Source organism: Botryllus schlosseri, chromosome 5, assembly GCF_051294905.1.
Source record: "Botryllus schlosseri isolate E-star chromosome 5, Bs_hap1, whole genome shotgun sequence".
In the NCBI taxonomy this organism is placed as follows: domain Eukaryota; kingdom Metazoa; phylum Chordata; class Ascidiacea; order Stolidobranchia; family Styelidae; genus Botryllus; species Botryllus schlosseri.
In genome coordinates, this window is record NC_137240.1 from 18,763,330 (window position 1) to 18,786,541 (window position 23,212).

General features: G+C 39.3%; 1 protein-coding gene and 1 long non-coding RNA gene across 2 annotated transcripts in view; one reads left to right on the forward strand and one right to left on the reverse strand.

Annotated features, from left to right (window-relative positions):
• Nucleotides 1-23,212, reverse strand: part of LOC145439843 (membrane progestin receptor gamma-like) — a 406,242-nt gene that overhangs the window by 28,471 nt on the left and 354,559 nt on the right. The window lies entirely within an intron of this gene.
• Nucleotides 1,522-15,916, forward strand: LOC145439316 (uncharacterized). The gene is made up of 3 exons (XR_013915140.1): nt 1,522-3,890; nt 10,107-10,214; nt 13,343-15,916. It is a non-coding gene; the product is annotated as an uncharacterized LOC145439316 (long non-coding RNA).

Here is a 23,212-nt window from a genome sequence, read left to right on the forward strand (position 1 = left end):
CATATCCTTAATGAGTATTCACAGCAAATTAACACCGAAAACTTCGTTACATATTGCCTTCAAAATACATATAGGTTTAATTGTCCATGGGCGCCTAACTAACTGACACCAAATGTTCCTGTCTTGGCAATCTGAACCCCAGAAGACGAATTCCAGCTGGCAGGGAAAAATTTTATGTCAGTGAAGAAATACCAATCTGAAATCGTGCGCGTCTTTTAGTTTAGTGCGATTGGGCGACAGGGATATTCCTGTTGGGCCATATCCCCGTTGAGCGATTCTATATTTTTTGATATTGCAGACAGGTGTCACGAAATAACATCATGCAACGAAGTCATACCAACGGGTTCGCCCGCCCGAATATGTCTAATTATTAGTAACAGGCCCTACAGTTTCCAAGAAACCTCACAATGTTTGCTTTAAGTTTTGTTAAGTCTGCGCACACTCGACAACTCACTGCGCTGACCCCTGGACAACAGTGCGTAACGACTAAAAAAAGGTGATAACTTCGGAGTTGTTGTGCGCAACTTGGATTTTCTGTGCGCAGAGACCGTGTCAGCACTGCGCAGGTGCGCAGCTTAGAGGGAACATTGCACCGCACTCAGCTCTACCGGTCAATGTGTTTACGTGAGCGGAGAGAGGATAAAAATTAATCTCAATTTACATGCAATTCTCGATGATATTGACCAATTCAAACATTAATTAGTGAAATTTTTCGCGCTTCGCGCGACTAGGCAACAATAGCTGCCTCAGTAAAGGGACACATAATGTAGATACCTAATAGGCTATCAGCAAATAGAGGACAGCCTAATCGGGGTCTGGGAGTGAAGTCCCCCGGAAGCTTGGTTTATCAACCGATGGGGGCCCAGGACCAACGTTTTTTGTTTGGTTGGGGGGGGGGGGGCTGACGAAGTCCTCTTACGGCCCTGGTAACGAATAATTGTACCTGCGGACACGCCCGAATATGTTTAATTATTAATTAAGTCCCCTTTATTTTCCTATACAACAGCTCACTCAGTGCTACTGGTAAATCTGATTACGTGGGCTGAGAGGATAAAAAGTTTATAGCGACTTATATATGTAATTACCACTTATTCATTGATGCATTATAAAATAAATTTGGTACCTAGGGCGACCAGGCCACACAAACTTTGCTGACCATCGAAATCGCGATATGGGGTTCGTGGGGGTGAAGCCCTCAGAAGTTCGGTTTATCACGCTATGGGTGCACAAGGCATTCGTTTTTAGGGGGTTGACGAGGTGCCCTCCCTCTTATTCATTGTCTTTATTACATTCCTTACATTATGAAGTTGGGGGGCGCTGGAGCACGATTATTTTTGAAAGGGGGCGCTGGAGGAAAAAAGGTTAAGAACCACTGATCTAACGTATGCAGACAGATCAGCGGGTCCACTCCACTCACGCAACGCGTGAGTCGTAGCAAAACAATGGTGTTACGTGACAAGGAGATTGGCGCGTTAGCTCAATGTGAATTGATTTACGGAGCAGAATCTGAGATGGCCTTTTTAACAAGCAGAGATGGAAGAAACAGATTTCAAATTACTATAACTCGGAAATATTTCGATACATTTGAAATACAAGTGATGATCCACCATTAAAATTCATTTCGAAGAAACCGCCGTACAGCTTGTGCTCAATATTCCGCAGCTGATTCGGCGAATCATTGATTTACAGTTTTTAAGACAGGGATGATAAGATATCGCGTGCCGGTTTCGGATGAATAATCGTCATACTATGCCACCATGGATATGACATAGTGAATATGTTGTGCAGTGTTGCATCATCAGTTATATGATCGTCAGTTTCGGAGTGTCCAAATCATAGGGTGCTGAGACTGTAAACTCGTCGGACAAGGCAATGCTAGAGATGAAAAAATGCCTTGCTGTGTACTTTATCGAGTAGAAAATAGATCTATGCCAGCACTTGCTGCTACTCATATGACAAAGGTAGGCGAAGGTTCTAGTTTATGGCCGTTGAACACGAAATATCGGTCTGCAGCGGTCAGGATACCTTACACTCTCCTTTCTATCCGTTAGCATATCTTTCGATATCTTAATTGAGACACGTTTATCGTATCATTTTCAACTGGATGGATGGGGGGAGATTGAAAGAAAAAAGCAAGATTAGCTCAAACTGTAGTGATCAGAGAATTTAATGTAAATATTGGCGGTATAGAAGTACAACTTGTTGCGGTATAGAGTGCCAGAACGCTCATCGCATATAGTTTGAATATAGCGTAATACCTGCATAAAATCGGCATTATATATACGATTGAAAGCTATCTCTTATAGAGACTTTTTGGAGTGCATAACTTTAATATACATTTTATTAAGATATTCAATATGTAAATATATTAAAATTCAAAGCTTAATATAATATTCATATATTTTTTATTATGATTATGTTTTATATTGATAATGTAATTCGATATATTTACATTTCCCTGTTGTTATTATTTTAATAAAATGTTTAATAAGGCTATCTTACAAGTGACCTCGCAATCTATCTCGAATGCCGCGCTATTTTGACACTCTCTTTTCCGGTATGTCATATTTTGTTTTGATCGCACTATAATTGAATTATAAGTTGTTGTGATGGGAAGTGTGACATGAATTCCAGAGCCTTGAAATGAAGACTGGAATAGGTTCGTGATGAAACCCAAGTTAATGGACTCCATCATTTATAGTTATTTTATTCCATTCCAAGGCTAATGGAATGAATATTCGAATTTAATATAATAATCAGCCCGGAACAACTAGATAGTTAAAGATGTCTAATCAGAATAATTAGAAGTAAAGCCGGTAATCTAATTCTCATATAATTTCTGAAGTGTTTCTACCCTCTTATTTTAAATAAAATGTAATTTCTGCTTTCCTGAAAATGCTACAGTGGAGCCGTGTAGAGCGTAACGAGCCAAGCTTGCTGCGTGGCGAAATGTGTTAGAGATTTTTCATCATCGTGTTCCATAAACTCTCTCTAAATGCCGATACACCCATTAAACGGATCGAATGCTGACTGGCCGAACGCAAATACATGGAAAGTTAGAGATTTTTGTCCTTTATGTTTAATTTTTAAAAGTCAATATTCAAGCTGTGCAAAATAATACGATTTCGCTATATTTCTGTAGTGCTGTTCTTCCCAATCATTTTACTCTGCGGACTAAATTTTCACTATCAAACGTTGGTGGCCTCAAATAATGGAAAATGAGGAACGTTATAATAGTGCGATCGATGAAAACGCTACAGCGGTTTCTCTGTAAGCATGTGCGCGCTCTATCTTTCTCTGTATGTATTTAAACTTTCTCAATCATATTTTCGTCCCGAGCATCGTAGGCCCCGCCTTGAGGCTTTTATGAAGCTACTGCACCATTCACATAGTATTCCTCAGAGAAACATGGCTATTTCGGTAACGCTAGGTATTAATAGAGTGATAATGACAGTTTCATTCAATAGACAGTGTGTGTGTGTATTATGTAAAGGTTGAGGAAACCAGCATTTTAGTGCACAGGATCAGTTACAATTTGGTTCCTCCTCATATAGCAGGATTGTGCCTAAAATCGGCATTTACAGACCATTGTTGTGATAAACACCAGATTGAGTTCTCTGTCTATTTTGGTGATTTTGAGTGATAATAGTGACATTGATTTAGTTTGACTTACCAGTAAGCTTGGCGGCGGCGACGAAATATACTAATTCTGAACTATACCTTCATTAGAATTGTGCCGTAACACGACAGCTAATAATATATTATCTCCGACTACTGAATTCGTCACTGGAAGTAATCTAAACAATTAGCGATGACCAAAATATTTTCAATATTCCTAGCGTTTGGGATCATACTTCACCTTTTCGTTGATACTGGATCCGCTTTTTCTGGTGAGTAACTTTTCCAGATTTTTTACAACGACTGTAGGCAGTACATATATGTTTATATATTCAGTTTGTGCTCTGCAGATAAAACATTGTTCGGGCTTCGTTTGTGCTCGATGAGCAAACGCTTTTATCCTTTGATCAATTCATGAACGGCGGGGGACCGCGTAATGGTTTCCACAAAGGAAATTTGTTAGATCATTGCCTCTATCAACATAAAGCAAACTCTCGATATTTCCTCAATCATTGTCGAAGTAGTTCAAGTCTTTGCCAGATCGAACGTCAAGACTGCATAGCATTCATAATCACTGGAAAGTCGTGACCTTGGATGGTACCTAACGCATTTAGGTAGTAGCACAAGATGCCGGACCATGTAATATTGCTATCAGTAATCGAATTATAGAAACTCTAAGGACGAAGATTAAAAGGTTGGATTGATTTAAGGACCGATTAACGTGTTAATCAGGATTTGACAACTTAGGATTAAGGAAACCGGTTGATCGAAGCGCGTAAAGTTGAGTTAATTTATTAATCTCAGGATTCTACAACCCTGGATAATCTGTATAGTGCATATAGCCTACTCCGTACTATTCATATGTGGACATTTTCCGATAATGACCTTAACGATTGTCTTCGAGTACCTATACCGGCAGCGACTGTGCTCAACAATAGGAATATCTAAGAGTTATGCTACATTGCAAATCATATAGCAAGATAGAGTAGTTAGGACAGCGGTCACCCGCAGAATTCCAATGCAAGTGTTGGATGCTTTTCCAAGCTCCTCTTTGTCATCCAACCAGCATAACCGGTGTCTTGCAAAAACCTGAAATGAAATTTCTAAAATGAAAATGACATGAGTTTATTTTTACTATTATTTATTAATAAAATCATGTTATGGTGCTTATAACAGCGTTGGTCTTTTGCACCGCACGCCAATACATTTCATTAATAACACAAGCCAATTAAATAATTTAGTATAGGATATGCATGGTAGTTGGCGTCAGTTAATTTTCAATAATTATATGCGTCGTCCTGATGGAGTTGCAAAATCGATAACGTGATGTAGGATATTGGAGTCAGTCAGTTAGTTGTCCAAGTTGAATGGGATTCTTTATCTGATGAAAAATGACCAACGTATACTCGAAATACTATGAATACTTACACGATGTTGCAAAGTAACATAAGTATATTCTAATAATCCGTAACGTCTCACTAAAATATGAAAGGTAAACAATGAAAGTCGAGTATTTAACGACGAATGGCTGCGAAACTACACTTTTACTTTCACATGAAATTTGCCGAAATTATCAGATGCTCAGCTAAGTGCTGCTTTCGAATAACTCGTATGTGAAATGGCTGTTGCCAAAATGTTTTTTCATATACTTCCTAATTTAATTCGATTTAACGTAATATTAAGAGCACAGTATCTTTTTAATCATGGGTTGCTCAGTCTGGATGATACACGATAATCGATCCTTAAATCAACTCAACTTCATGATCTCCGCGCTCAGACAGTAAAATTAAACAACCTACTTCACTGGATTAATAGTTTCAACAAATGACTCGGGATAATCCTGGCGCTAAATCCTACTCGAGTTTTTGCACCACGATTAACATGCGATTAGTAGTCTGATGCCGGCTGTCGATGAAGACACAGTCTCAATACCCTGGAAATACAATACCGAGTCCCGTCCAACCGTTATTGTTCCTTTGATGAAGAATTGATATACACGAGCTCCGTTTTTGAGGCACGTTGCGGTTTGGACTCCGTAACAGTCTACGTCAAAGTAATACATATCATAGGGTTACCATACTTCCTCTTTTAAAAGGATTTGTCCGCATTTTTGACTTTTTAGAAAGTGTCCACGGAGGACGCCAAAATGTCTTCGGTAAAATTCGAGTGATATACAGTAAATCAACATTGCTATAAGTCGACAGTCACGGAAAATAATGAGCAATATCGGCCTGGTGTAAATGACCATAGTAGTCGACAAACACCATGAATACCACAAACAAATAAACGCTGAAGAACGCTCCGGCGGCAATTTCGGGAGTTGAGCCGGAAAGCTGACCTTTTTTCAGTCAACCGACCACAAAGTGGAAAAAATTTACCCACGGTATTGCAAGTCTGCAAATTTTGAAAAAGTGTCCTCTTTTCAGATTTCCAAAATACGGTAACCCTATTATATTAGTAATTTTGGCAATGGCTTAATATAAAATCGCGAAATTAACAGTATCTGCCTTGGAAGTTCTGTTGTTCGGAATGACTGCGTCAGTTTATTTTTTCCGACGCCTCGTCCTTCGAAAAACACTAAATTAGGGCGTCCTGAGTGGTGCACGCAGTATAATACTTGGCACTTGGCATTCGATTTTATTTATACTGGACCTTTAAAACTTTACCTTTCCAAACAATTTTGATTAACATATTAATTAAAACGACTATTCGCGTGCCGTGCTTCGACAGTAAACCGCAAATTTACGCAAGATGACTCACATGTCACCAAGAATATCCTCGTAGAGCTGAAACTATTCACACGAACCGCGGGCTGTGAATTTTCAGATGCCACGATATGTCATTGTATAACCCGAAATCATTCGCACTAATAACAATTCAATGGCCACAAGTGATCGCTACGAATACGTGTAATGCTGAGGCAATGCAGCGCGTACACAACAACAGCTTTGCGACCCTCTTCTGCTTCGCGAAGGAATGTGATGATCGTATGTCGCATGAGAAATACAATATGTTGCCTCGAACTTGCAATGATGGTTGCAGTCGACGTTAGGAAACAGTTAGTAGGCAATTTTATCGTTAAAACACTTTTTTACGGTATGCAACTTGAAGATGAAAAGGTTAAATCTTTTAAAGTACAAATTCCCTTCCAAGTTAGTGACTTTAATAAAATTTCATTTAGTCAGTTACTGGGCAACGGATATTTACCAATCAAAATGATTGGAAATTAGCGAGATACCGCGTCTAGATAATAGTAGGTGATTAGGGAATTCCACCTTCACATTATAATACTACGCGCTGGGTAAATCGTAGTTTCCAAACCTGCGTCCGGCGTGACGCATCGTGAAAATTCGTACCATGCTGCACACGGTATTACTCCCATTAGACGATTTGTCGAGATGAATCACCACTCCTCACTGATACATGCAAGATAATACATATATCTTGCGGCTATATTCATGCTAATATAAGATGTTCGGCCCTCAGCATAGTATTATTTTATCGCGGTAATATATCTAGATATGAAACTGACTTTACGCGATCGATCACTATCGCTTTTTATTTCTAGCACAGAATGACGTAATGCGATAATTCTTGTGTCGTGAAGGCTTGTGTCGCAATTGTGTGGCCGTTTTAGCAAAGCCCGGAGACAGGCATGTCAAACTCAATATGGGCCAAGGACCGGATTCACAAATATTGCCAACGCTTGCGGACGGAGCCAGTCAACTGGTGCCCATACATTACCCGCAAATCGATACCTTTGTTTTCTGTGGGTTGCTTCATTATGAAGTATGCACAATTGCACATGGTACAGTACACTAATTATACAATGTACAGTGTACAAAATCAATATTTTTATGAAACATTACGGCCTCAATTCTGGAGTATATCTTTATTCACAAGCAATGTAATTAGTGTAAATACAATGATTGGACGATTGATTTCAGTTATAGACCACCAAAACAGTTGCTCTATAAACCTTCGGATCCTGCGCTCCGGTTCCTTTACTTGTGATCCGGTGTAAGTCTGGCGTTACGTAGTCAGGAATGCAGAAGATTTGGAGACAAACATGCAATCTCGAAATTTGGGTAATTACTAGGGGTGGTGTGACCCTCTAAAAGGTTCAAGTTCGTGTGAACGCGAACCTTTTTGAAAGGTTCTGTGTGAACGAGAACGTGAACCTCATGACGTTACGTGACGTCATATTGCTAATTCCAACCCTACATTTCAATGAAGTGATATATTGATGTACATTGTACACGATACCTAGCGACGACTCAGACCACATTACGCCACAATACTGAAGTACATACTGACTTTTTAAACATAGCCAAATGTATCAACTGCATGAGGCGATCAAATGATACAATGATGCCATGAAATCAAAAACTTTGTCAACAATTTCGACGAGGACTTGCAAGGAAATTTAAGCTTACGCCTTAACGGTCCAGGCCAGACCGGACTATGTATTCGACGTATGAGTATTGCTACGTTGATATTGAGCAGAGTGTAAAACGGGTTTCAATACTTGCTACCGATATTACCCCATTAACAAGTTATACAGCAGTGCCCAACACGCTAATCGCCAGTGTTGGGATGACTCGAGTCATGACTTGACTCGAGTCAGACTCGAGTCACATTTTTCGCATGACTTGACTTGACTCGAGTCACTTCGCTAAAATGACTTGACTTGACTTGACTCGGCGTATCAGAAATGTGGATTGACTCGTGACTCGGAGCAAAATTCACGAGTCAATTTCAAGTCATCAAGTAATCGATGTCGATAAAAATCACTGTATCATGCATATGTTCGGATTGTTCGCGAAACGCTGGTGTAACTCGTGAGAGCGACCAATCATTCAATGATCATGTGTTTCACTGAACCTCGATTGTTCTCTCACAAATAAATTGACCGCGAACGTAGTGATCGAAGCTTACAGCTTAAGTTGTCGTAACTCTGGTAGTAAAGTATAGCGAAATGTTTATTTCTGTTCTCTGTTCTTACCTTAACCAAACAAATTGAATTCGAATATAGTTTATATAATTCTGAAGCTCTACCATTGGCGCAGGCTCGAATTTTATCATGTCTTTTTGTAAATGGGTAATGTATTGCAACTAATCAATTTGTTTCTCTATTCTCTATTTTGGCTGGTAACTATAAACTGAGGCTATGCAATTACGCAGTTCAACATTTCTACGTATATGTGAGCGATGCAGCGCCTTCTTGCGTTTATATTTAACTCTATATTCGTTCATCGGTTCGGAGTCAATGACCACTCAATCTGTAGTTCAGACAGCTGGCAAATTGCAATGATGTAATCATGTCTCATACTGCGAAAAGCCAACTTGACTTGAAATGTGACTTGACTCGTGACTTGACTTGACTTGACTCGACTTGACTCGAGTCACTTCCAAAAATCGAGTGACTTGACTTGACTCGAGTCACCTTTGAAAATAGATTGACTTGACTTGACTCGAGTCAAAATGTGCAATGACTCGAAATGACTCGTGACTCGAAGGTAGTGACTTGATCCCAACACTGCTAATCGCACAGATTGGGTTTTTATGATACAATAAACACCAAATCAAGATGGACCCCGTACGCCTGCTAGATTTTTTACATTAGACAACGATATCAATTTCATTGATTGGTTGACTAAGCATCATTTCCCGACTGGCTACATGTAGCGTATTCCGCTCTTGATGTTGTGTGATTGCGGGTCAAGCTCACATAGCAGAGACTCACCTAATATTCACAAACAGAAAGCTGGATAGTTCGAGCAAACTTTTGTAACAAAGCAAGTAAAATTTTTGAGATTGTCGAGGTGCATGCTCGTTTAGTGTTGATTTTTTTAATGCTGCCAGCGACATGCATAGAGTGGCCCACAGTTGAAATGCAATAAATTAAAATCAAAGATGTTATAATGACGTGAAAAAATGTAATATATGAAAAAGGTTTACAGTGCAAAACCGACCAAGGTTCGTTCGTGAACGTGGACCTCTAAATTTCTGAGGTTCACACACAGAACGCGAACTTGAACCTCACGTTCACGCCCTCCCTAGTAATTACTGTGAAATCCATATTCAGGTTTCCCAGATGTGATTTTGGGTCACGGCAACAACACAGGTCATAGAGCAGTTGCACTGAACTCTAACTCACCACACTAAATAAACTGGGATATGTGGACTGATTATTTTTACCACAGCTAACATACTTTAATAATAATTGTGGATAGAAATAAACCAAATGACTTTGTAGGTTGGGACCTATTGATTCAGTAGTTGTGTAGCAGTGCGGCCATCGATATTTTCATTATATTATTTTGGCTCTGTAACTTGCATACAACATTTCAGCTTTAGCCAATGTCAATAACTAGCTTTCGCTTGGTCCGTTTCTCGTTGGAAACTCAACACTCCGTGTGCACGTTTACTCTTCTCGGAATTTCATGCGATGCTACAATATTAATCGTCTCATCTTTTCAATACAGCTTCAAGCATGGTCGACCGTGTTTTCGCGAAATGTAAAACCCAATACTGCCCTTACATCAAAAAACTCCACCATTGCAGATATTTTGCGACGAGAGGTCAACGAAAATGTAAGTGAGACGTGTAGGTTATCGTAACTAGTTGTACGCACTAAAGCTGACACGTCGTCAGTCGAAATAACGCCGTTGACAGCAATGAGTAGGGATGCGGTGTGAACGTGAGGTTCACGTTCGCGTTCTGTGTGTGTAACTCAGAAATCTAGAGGTTCGCGTTCACAAACGAACCTTGGTAGCTTCTGCATCGGGGCCCCGTCTGCACTGTGAAACTTTTTCATGTAGTTCTGTTTTTCTCATAATTATAACATCTTTGATGGAAGTTCTTTGCATTTCATCTTCGGATCACTCTGTGCATGGCGCTGGCAGCATAAAGCGAATCAACAGTTAACGAAAATGCACCTTGCCAATTTCAAAACGTTTACTTGTTTTGTTACAAAAGTTTGAGCGAAATAGTTAGCTTTCCGTTTGTCAATATTTAGTGACTCTATGCTGTGAGTTAGGCCCGCAATCACACAAAATCAAGAACCATGTGCACTGCACGTTGGTAGTCAGAGAATTGTGCTAACTCAATCAATCAATGAAATTAATAAAAAGAATACATCGTTGCCCGTTAAGAATATAGAATGGGTACTGGTTCCATCTTGATTAGATATGTTTGTCTCATAAAAATCAAATATGTGCTATTGCAAGTCCCTGACAAAATTGTTGGCAAAGCGACGGTAGACAAAGATTTTATGGGATTATTGTAGCATTTGATTGTTCCAGATGATACATTTGGTGATGTTTAAGAATTCAGCACGTACTTCAGCATTGTGGTAAAATGTGTCTTGAGTCGTCGCTAGGCATCGTATTCATATATTACTTTACTGAAATGTAGGCTTAGAATTAGCTATACGTGACGTTCACACAGAGCCTTTCAAAAAGTTTCGTGTTCACACGAACCAGAACCTTTCAGGGGTTCATACCATCCGTATCGTAATAAGTAATCACGGATACGTAACTATGTCACGATAGGCTTTACACACGAATGTGAGACAGCTGTCTTTATTACATAAAATTGGAATAGACCTAAGAAATATATGAAATTCTCGTTACTGACAATATTCTTGAATTTCTGAAATTAATTCAAATTCCAGTTAAATTGGGTTGCTCTTCCATGTCATATTCAATGGAATCAATTCAATCACCAATATCTAACTTATGTGGATTTTGCGCGCGCCAAATACGTTACTTAATCATAAGATCACAAGGGTTTAAGGTTGCGTGTCTATGTACACTTTTTCAGTTCCCGTAGAAATTTATTTACCTATATAAGTGCTGAAGCACTAGATTCAAATCGATCGACATGTCCAACTTTCGTTTTTCAATGTGTCGCACGCTCTAATGCCGAGCAATTCTCATATCCCACAACTCAAGTTTGCCTTCTATGGTTATTTTGTTCTCATGAAAGATGTTGCTTGGCTCTGACAACTCTGGTGAATCATAATAAAATCAGATATCAGTTGGAAATTGGGAACACAGGGAGTGATCAGTGACTGTATATGCAAGAAAATTTCCAATGGCGATAAATCCGCATTTTCGCTATAATGAAGTATGAAATATACGTTGTATCCAGAATCCTTGTGATTTGAATCGGAATATTATGCCCTGAAAATAATAAGGGCAAATACTTCTTAACAACTATCCTTGCCTGTCAAACATCCTTGGCGCCCTATAAATCATGAGGCACCTGTCCAATATCCATGTTGCCTAACGGCGATTCTCGGTTTCGTCTTTCGCTATAGTGTCCGTACGGATGCGCATGTAACTGGGGTTGTCATTCAAAATCGTAATGAATTTAAAAAGCTATCTTTTCAAAGCAAGATTTTGCATAGAACATGCTATATTGTCTTATATGCTTTTTAAGCCGTATCAGATGTAAACAACATCTAAAGTAGCAATATATGGGGCAATAGAGCGCACGCAACTGTCTGCACAAATGAAACAATTCATTACTTGTGTTCTAGTATATTCAAGGAATATTTTCACACGCCAAGATAACCAAGATAAGTTTGCGGCAGACTGAGCTGCGTATAAAAAAACAATTGCATATTTTTTCGTGCAATCTGTTCAATGAGACAGTATATTTCCGATTCCATTGTAAATGGTCAAATTTCTTCTTCAATATTACTACCGACCAATGAATCTACGGAGAGTGTACTTAAACTCTCCCAACGAAAAACCAGATCATTGGGCGTGGCGTGACTTTGTGACATTTTAAAAACCGTTACCCCCAGTGAACTTGAACATATGGCATATGTGACTACAGAAGTTGCCCGCCGCTGGGTTAATAGGTGTATTTTAATTCGCTGTGATGTGACTGCCGGTGTATATTGGGTGAACGGCGATGGTTTCAGTACATCGCTCAAGTTAGTGATGAAGTGCGTATCGAGAATCGGAGAATGCATGCCACGTGCATTGCACTCGTGCACAGTACACATCTCTAGCGCAGTTGCTTAACGAAGGATTGCGTTAATATTCAAATTCAATTTATATTGTATAGTTACGTCAGGGAGGTTTACGCATTTGTCACACCTAGAATTTCTGATATGGCTATTGACTGCAATTTTATTTCGGTGGCGTCATTTCTGTTCTTGTTTGCGAGCGTCATATCACCTACGCCAGTCAAATAGTTTTCACTCGCCGGAAAAGTTGAGCTTGTTGTTGTTTTTTGGGGTGTTCATGGTGTTTGTCGACTACTATGGTCATGTACACCAGGCCGATATTCTTGATATTTTCCGTAACTGCCGACTTATAGCACGGCCCACCTCTAGGCTTTTTGTAAGACACCGATAACGCGGATAAAAGTTGAGCTGTTTCATGCATACTGTGAAAATAATAATTTGGTGGCAATAAGAATACTATAGGGAAACCTCGCGACCGGTAGTTAGGGCCCAAACAACATGCGAGAGGAAACCCAGTCGCGTGTCTCAAATATGATTCCTGCCTGAAACGAGATGGCATCTTACATCACGCTTTGGTAGATTCAATATGACGTTTATGTCCTCACAATTGGGGATTTTTCGTACCAATAATGCTCACCGAGAGCGCAAATATTACCTATTCCGAAATGTCCATTGTCCATGAACTCTGGTCCCAACAATCCACATGTGTTATAGTGCAACTAAACCGATTATTATTAGTTTGCAGGTACTGTTCGAGACGCATATGCTCGAAAGACTGGAAGAATTCCATTTTCAACTGGCAGTCTTAACCAACCTCAACAGCGAGTCTGCACCTGTGGATGTTACTGCGTAGCGAATCCGCACAGCTGCGGAACTTACTGTAGCATTATAGAATGTAAGAATGTTCCGAAGACAAAGTGACGCGTTGATCTGCCCACCCGGAAGCTGCCGAAAGAAAGTTTAGTGTAAATATGACCTTATGACTTTGTATATATCACATATGTATTCTGTACCGTAAATAGTATACTCTTGTTCGAATACCAACGGTGGGTAATATTATATTGCGATGCTTATATTTGAGCATTTTATTGTATTTATCGAACATACTTTGCAACGTTAGCACCAATCTGTATTTGCCCCTATTCCGCAATGATGCGATTCATGCGTGTTACCTCAATGATTTCAATTCATATATTTGTGATTTATATAATAATGACTGCGCTATTCATTGTCATCCTATATTCACCTCCTGACCAATGTTACGTGAAGCGACGACATACGACCTGAATCTGGTCATGCGAGTTAATTCAAGATTTATGAATACCGCGATTATTACGATAAACAAGTTTCACACTTGGGTTGCAACAATTTGATTTTGCTTTCAGTTGCGTAGTAAATGTGCTACGTCGGTTTGATTTATTGATTTTTGAAGTTAAAACATGATCCACGCTTTGTGCTATTGAAGTCGCATTTAGAATTTTTTTTATCAGTTATCTCATCTTCGAATCAGTTTATGCTATATATTCCAGGTTCACGAGGATATTGGTAATACCTCAAAGTTCGACTGAACTACTGCTACTACTACTGCTACTAATGATAACATTAATAATGATGATGATCACTAATTTTAAATTGCCTGTTTTATCAGACCGTGGATATCAGAATCCAGCTGAGATTTTTTGCGGCCGTGCATACTTACATCACTAGCCTATGATTTAAATTATGCCAAGATGAGTTGATAATACTGACTCCACCCAGTTATGGTATGGTGGTTGTTGTTGGCACGGTTATTCCTGTATATGGCCGTTGAGCATAAATCTATGCATATATCGACCGATTATTTAATGCTCAATTTAATTGCCTACTGCCTGTACTACCGATTGTTTATGTCAGCTGTACCCAGTTCGTACTCAGACTTGAGAAGAGTAGTTATTGTTGATATTAGGGCTGTGGAGTCGGTTAATTTTTCGACCCACTTCAACTCCGACTCTGACTCCAGACAATTTCAATTTACCGACTCCTACTCTGTCTCTGACTCCAACTCCTACTCCGCCCGCGACTCCAACTTCGACTCCTGGTATTTTCTTCACAGCATTCCGACTCAGACTCCACCATTCCGGTGAATATAGTCAAAAAATGATATGTTTATTGTATTTTAGTTGATAATTTTACGAAGTGAATCAACGTTTTTTATTCAAATTTAGCAAAAATTAGGCATGTGAAAATGCACCTCACTCCAACCGGAGAAAATTTAACGAAACTCCGACTCCGATTCCACAGCCCTGGTTTCTCCTCAAGTAAGAGTAGAAGTATCTCTTGGATTTCTACTCAATTCAAAGTATAAGTATGAATTTCCAAGGCATGTAAAAACTATTTCAGGTGTAAGTAGAAAATGAGAGATATGAAGACTGTTCAATTAGGCGGTTTTGCAAAGTAGGTGCGATCAAGATGCCGCATACTCATCATTGAGGGAGTTTCTTTCGAAATTGAAATATATTAACGGAAAATGACTAACGTCACAACAAATAGGTTCAATGTTCGCAAATATACACATAGTTATATTATTATAGAAGCTATTTCACGTGATTTTTATGGCAGCTTCACTCATAAAAACCATGCAAACTAGGACAAAACTATTTTATACCCTTCAGAACCCAAAGTGAAACAGTTATGTTCAATAAAATCGGGAGTAGTATGAAAACATAACCATATAAGAAAATATATTGTAAGCGGGCGAAATCTACTTGAGTACTCTGAAAAGGTAGAACTATACTTCACTAATGATCACCACTAGCCATACTAGGTGTGTTTGCTGACTGTGACAGCAATAATTATCATAGGTTATAATGGGTGAGATAGGCATTGGGCAAGCTTGACGTACTAACTGCAAGGAGCCATAATGTGCGGATATTGTTAGAAAATACGAGATCCGTTTTGGCCTTCCTTTTACTTTTGGACTTCCTTCTTCGTCAGCACTAGTAGAAGTGTGGTATAATAGTGTAGCGCAAACTTTAATCTTTTGCTTTCATCAGCCTACTATAGATTACGGTGGCGGTGGCACATATATCCGAAAAGTATATTGAATCTCGTCAAATATTGTAAGCATCACTCTTGCCTTATGTTGTGCTGTTTATGCAACTAATCTTTTTATAATTTGACCATCATTCTCATCAAGTTCTTTGAAAACTACCTACATGGTTTTGCAATTACACGCATTTTAATTGGTCTTTGCCGAATGAGTTTTTACTCAGTATTTGTCTAATGTTTGCTGGAGATTCGTTCCAAATAAAGCGCGAACTTTATTTATCATTATACTGTTTCGCAATCACCTTGAAGGATATCGCAATAGATGTGTTCAGAACCGAAACAACCGTTCAGCAGTCGGGAGTACTTCGGGTCAGCATATATTATATATCATCATTCCATCGACGCTTAGCTTTACGAGTGAATCACATCAGAATTGACCGACTGTAAGAACGACGTTACTAATTTGAAATGTAGCAAGGATTTTGTCTTTTTACCCAACCAAAGTAGTCTGAAATCATAGCCCCTTGAGTAAGTATAGTGCGAGGTATGTAGTGGGAGTGTTAAGCAGGTCTTTGCATCACGAAATATTCAATCGCTCTTCCACAAAATTTGATTTGAAATGAGAAGAGACGATGCCAGGGTGTTCAAATCAGCAATGCGTGTTTAGATGCTTTCAGACGATGCAGCCAATGCCTCTAAAGGCAAACTGGGATAAGTAACGTAGAGATTGCATTGAATGCCGTTTTCAAATATCACAGCAAGTACATGAAGGTCAGCTGGACTGAGAAATCGCAAGATTTTTAATATGCAATTGGCATAATTAGAAAGCGATAATATATAGGGTAATTCGATCGCCAGGCACCAAGTCACGTTTCTTTATTTACTTCTCACCTTGTACGTATGATCAAAAGAGATATCGGGATGTGTTATATTTTCGAAGTAAACTGATCCTTCGTAATAGGAATATTCCGGATCCAATATACGACCTTCTCTGGTTGTCAGGTGACGCTCGCGAGCGATATACAAACCATTTAAATAATGGCAACCCATTTGAGACGGCGCCATTTAATATCAGCATATATTTGCTCCACTTATAGGGATGTTTAAATATTTAGCGTCCTGACACATCCCATTGCTTCTCAGGTCTCAGGATAGAAGTATTTTACCAAAAATGTTTGCGGCTTCGAGAGACCGAAAAGTCTATTATTTTCATCGGGTCATGATTATCCAATATTTGCGATGTATTTCGTTGGGATTTGAACATAAATTTGTTCATCTGACCATCCTGCAAAATCAGTTCAACTTATTTTTTCCTCTTCAATATGCAACAAGTTAGGTCAAAGTATTCGTATGTATAAGAAAATTACACCTTGCAGCCTACACATTGAGAAATGTAGGCGTCAAACATAAACCGTTGTCACAGATGAGCGATTACCACTCGAATGATGCCGATGCCGACCCTATATTCAACCAATCATCAGCCAGCATATGTTAAAAGTAGTATACGGCCTCCTATCGAGAGCCCGGTATTATCCGATTGCGGTGTTGGCAGCGCGTTCTGCTAAATAGTTCAGTTTTTGCGTCATCATTGTCAAATATACATTTTAAAAGATTCTATAACACAATCTACACGCTGTTAGAAGGGTACTATGCAAGAGATCTCCTTTTTTATTCGGCCCTGTCTCAAGAATTGTACGTCGTGATGGAATTATCATGCTTTGTAAACATTCGCTGACAAGACACTGCAGGATCTGAAGATACATCTTTCACCAGGGGGTCCTGATATTTTTGTATACAGTAAAGGATTGGCGCGCTAGGAGCGATGGTCCGGTATACTCTGCAGGTCTGGCCGAATAGTATCCTCAAGTACAGTGTGGAGTTTAAGGACTGAGGGTATATAGAAGTGGTCTAGGTTAGTGTTTATTAGTTCACGACCAGCAGCCCATGAACACAAACACAGGAAGGCTCAGTTCACCACTTGAGTAGTTGTTGGGAGTAAGACGACAATGATGTTCTTGTAAGTAAAATATCTCCGTAGCAGTGATTATCTAACTCCGTGACGAGGCAAACTTAAGTGTTCCGCCACAAATATTCATGTGTGCTGCCTGCTGCGAATCATTTTGGAAGTTTGGGATGCAACTAGGATCGCACTTAAATCAAAAGGTTTAAACGGTGTTTTGAAAAATTGACATTTTAAAAGGAACGAAATTGTTTTTGTTGTTGTTGTATAATTATGCCATAATTGTGTAAATACTGTCGAAAAATGTACATGTAAATTATATACATATAGTATATATATATGTACAGTATCAGCCTGCGGACAATTTGCACCTACAGATATGGATCGTTCGCATGGAATGGATGTTCTGATGGGGATGACCACCGACCGTCAAAATGCTGCATTACAATCTATAGACCTGGTCAAAAATATTTTTAGTGCGTTCACGACAGGGGTCGGAAGCCCTTTCAAACAAAAGAGCCACATATATCCTACATCTTCAATTGTCAATGTTATTACACAGTGACTTCACAATTGAAGAGTCGTGACGTCATGGCTAAAAAAGACACTAGAAGCCATGCTTTAAACGAGGGCCATGTATTAAACATGTTCGTTTTAAATTGATTTTAGTTTTAAATGCAACCCTAGATACAACTGCATAAATATTTAGGTATTTCAAACAAAGCATGCAGACAAGCATGTGCGACATCGAAGCGCTCCTACTGCTTTAATATCTGAGAAATGCGTCAAAACATGTGACGATGAAACCAATTATGTCAATGGCGATAGAGAAGGATAATTGCAACATCATAGTCTGGTTGCCATATTACAATTAAATGTCTAACTTTTATCACGTCAGCTCTGCACACCACCCGGTTTGTGACGTGGTATTATCCCTGGTAACATGGTCTGAATTCGCGCTTGGTGAAGAATGTTAACCTATCTCGAGTTTAAGCTATGCAGATCTCAGTTTATTGGCTGGAATTCAGCTTTCACCGCAACATTATTTCCAATAATTTGCTATTAACAGATTTTTATGGGAAGATAATCTTTTGGAAGCAACGCATTATGCAGTTAACTTGAGGAAGGACAAGATTCCGCTATTAGTTTACGAAACGAACTATTTTTAAAGCTGTTTCCAAAAATAATGTTAATGAGTTGTGGCTGTCTGTCTGCTTCCAAATTTATTCCATAATCGATGGAAAAGCAATTAAAATTATATTGTCACTTGCATCTGTTTTGACTGCAATTAAAAATTGTAAACGACAGAGACTGCTTGGAATTGGCGAATAAACGCGGGTATGTTTGTCAATATTGCAACCTCGTTTCAGTCGTATGTGCTCGTGTACCTGTACACAAGTATATCCGTTACATCAACACGGGAAAATAACTTTCTTATAATTTGACTTTTATTCTATTGTAAATGTGCCGCGAGCGTTTTATAATACTTCTAATGTGCCACAAGCTGGAAATGTTTGGGAATCGCTACTCTATTGTCTCAAATTACCAACAGATTTGTGGAACATTATCCGAAATATATTTCCCACTAACTTACGGATATGTAGAACGATGTTCGTATAGTCAGCGTCTCGGAATCATGTTTGTAGTCAATATCTCACTTCAACTACTGCCGACACCCCTGAAATTCAGAACGACATCGACGGCCCATTATAACAGAATGCCGCGATACATCGAGTAGAATTCGAACGATCTACGAGACGCGAGGAGCGTATTATTCTTCGCATATTGCCAATTCGGCGAATCTCCGTTACAGGCCTCCTATGCCGAAAAAGTTATAAAATAATGCGTGAGTGGGGTAGTTCTACATACGATATTGTGTCAGCATTGATATGTCGTTGTAGATAACTAAAAGCGCTGTCGCAGCAGAGTATATAGTATAAAATAGAATTGGCCTGATTGAAATGGTATGTGGTGCGAAAGACCATTCGATGTTGCGCGCACCATTCTCAATTATACATACATACATTATACAACTATCTGAATAAAGTTTTGCCCAGTGTCCTAATACCATATTACGTAGTGTTGAGCTATAAAAGGAAGACATGCATTTTCTCGGATTACTAGCGATAATTTTCTTTCTGTATACGTATACGAACGAATAAGCGGTGGTAAAGCTGCATGTGATCTCATCTTGCCATCAATTGACGTAAGATTAGACGCCTTTCATGTTTGTATGCAGTGTCGGCCGCTGTTTGTTCCACCCGCTGAAAAATTGCTCGCTTGTAACGGTCGCAATTCGCTATTCACCGGTATTTTCCGTTTTGTAGTCTAATAACAGGAACAGTTTTTTCCGCAGATGAAAGTATACGCCTAGCTATAATAAGGCAAGATTAACTTACTTGAACGATATCAACGGAGATTTGGGTGTCAGTAATGCCGGTGTAAAAGTTCAGTTTCTTTACGCAATACGGCACTCTGACGACGTACAGGCTTGCAGTAGAAATATTATATCTGGGTTGAATATACCTGAGGTTCGGAAGAAATAAGTAATGCCGAATGCTCGGATATTGAGAGCTAATATAGGCTATCGCCATTCGTATAGTCAGATCAGGCAAGAATATTCAAGTATACCGATAGCGTTTATTTTCGGCCTATACGTTTGGAGTCTTCTAAGAAGAAATAGTGGTGAAACCAGGCTTATCATATTTTCATCACGCGAAAAGGGAACATTTTTATTGCCATCAAGTTAAACGAAAGTAGAATTTTTACGGTTGAGTTTGATGGTATTTCACATTACTTTGTTAGTTGCAGGCAAAATTTACAAAAACAGACACAAAAACAACTAATAAAATATAATTTTCAGATTCAGCCCCTGAATACTTTGCAAATAAGGATTAATAATTTTCAACGAGTTGGTGAAATTGTTTACACGAAATGTCATTGAAGGTATCTATACACCGACAGCTCGAAACTGATCCAACTACAATGTAACTTGCGCCAGGAAAACTGTGACATATTCACGCATATAAAAAGACCAAGATGTTACAGAGATCACGAACGATGTTTGCAATAACAATCAGAAAGGCTGTGCGGCATTTTTTTTGGAAAACCTTTTTCAAACCCGCAGTTCAGCATATTTCATGGCTACAGTAATTTACAACGGCTCGCATAAACGTCTTGTTTGAAACCATGGGCAACTAACTCGAATTGCGAAAAAGAGGAAATTTGGGCGTTTTTCAGCGTCCTTGGCGTGCCATTCATTTCTCATGAAAAAAAATGAAAAATCTTTCGAAAAGAGGCCATAGGCCTAGGTAAAATCGGATGAAAATGATATATAATACGTCAGTACATTAGACGTTTACGTACCCCGTTGGACATCATATGTAGATTCCACTATACTAGAACACTGCACATCTTCAAGTAAGATTTATAATTACTGTTCTTGACTCCTATGACATGACTTGTAAGGTTATTTTGCTACCATATTTGCTAACCGCAGTAAGCGTGATGTCAACTCGGGTGCTCTATATACTTCTCATTCACATGCCGCTTATTTATATATCTGTTCATTTCATTAGTTAATCCGATATGGAAAAGGTGGGAAGCCTAAAATAATATTAATGCTCCGTCTTGCACGATACTTGGATATTGCTGACAAAATTCCTGAAAAAACTTGGCAATTTTTTCGTGCGATACTTTACAAACACGTGCCTGTACACAATTATGAAAAAGTCACTCGCCGTTGTGATGCAGAACTTGGCAATAACATTTTTCGATCCGTCCCACTTGGTGCGTTAACAATTCTGAATGACAGGACGGGCTTTCTATTTTATGATTTCCGAAACCGCTTGTTATGACTGCAGTTAGAAAGCCGCCTAATGAACACGCTGTCTAGGATTCCATCTAGATATTCAAGTCTTGTAAAAAGGATCGTGCATCCCAAACCTGAAATTTGTCAGCGGCAGAGTTGTGGCCTGCGTGAATTTTACTCTGAAGGAAATTTTCACAAAACCAAGCTGGCGCAGTTTCGGTGTTCCACTCGTAAATCACTTCAACTACGATTTCAAAATATTTTTTTTGTTTTACTGTCTTTCGTCGTGACCAATAACTGCGGGATAGGTTATAGAACGCTTCTGCAACACTACAGAACACTACGACAAGGAACATAATATTATTCGCTGAAGATGTGAGACCAGAGTTTCAACGCCCGTCTTCTTAAAGCATGGAAGGTATCGTTGTCCTCGATAGGCCTTACTGTGCCAGTAGATAAAAACAAAGAGCACTTGCATTGATCTTGTCACATGTAGTAAAAAGTACATTATAATAATATATTCATGGCAGAAATATATTAAAACCTGAAGCTTTTCGAGCTGACACTCTTCAGGGGCAATCGTCAGCGAACGGAGAATTTCAAAAACGTGCATCTAGCTACATTGCATACAACCAATTATGACGTCATAGAAACTAACAACATGAAATACAGGCAAACCGCGAGCGCAGCTAGTGGCCAAATTCTAGATTGACTAAAAATTCCTTCTGCTGACACAAGCGCGGTCGGTGGATTAAAAGTGGATTCCAGTGCAGACATATGGAAATGAGAGTAAAAAGTGATGATTTCATATTTGATATCACGGTCGCGAGATTTTCCAATTTAACCAACGGGGTCACCGACTCGATAAGGTTAGGACATTGATTTAGATATTATTGAGAGAGTTTTCGGTTTCGGATATGCAAGTGCGTCATCAAATAATTGTTCATCGTATCCGTCCTCTCGCCCTTTACATTTAGGCATACGGCCTGATTCACCAGAAAGGCTTTACCATGTGTTTAGCGTTGGAGTTCCTGCTTTGCACTCGCATTCAGGTCCTGGTTACATGTCTCGTCTCGTATAACTATATACATATTATCGTAATAATTCAGTTTTATACTGGTTGTAGCCCATCGCAAAAACTTAGATTTACAGAAGTACAACCGGAGTTTCTTACTACTTCTGGATACTCAAGATTTGATAGTTTTGCCTCTAGCAGTTCCAGTGGAACGCAACCTGAAGCTAATATCGTAAATGCGAGCCCTGTAAACTTCACACGTTATCATTATAAGGAATTCGAAGTAGCGAAGTCAGGACAAATTATCAGGACTCACCATTCAGAACGAGAAGGGGTATTTGCCGCAAAGGGTATTGCATCTGTTCACAACTTCGCATACTATTGTCGTAAACGCTAGCCAAGTACACTTCACACGTTATCATTATAAGGAATTCGAAGTAGCGAAGTCAGGACAAATTATCAGGACTCACCAGTCAGAACGAGAAGGGGCATTTGCCGCAATGGGTATTGCATTCATTCACAACTTCACATACCAGTGACATACCAGTGACATACCAGTGAGACAGTGACATTCAGTTGCGCGGCGTGTTACACACCGCGAGGGAATCGCAGCTTCAACAAACGATGTGTGGGGCAATGGAGAGGATTATCTACTGATTCATGAATGCCTGTTATGCTGTATCGTAACACGTAGATCTGATGCTTAGTGAGTATACGGCGTCTATAAACAAGTTGGACATACTCGATTCAGCGGTTGTTATCGACGTTGTGACTTCGTGACGTTGAACAGTCCCA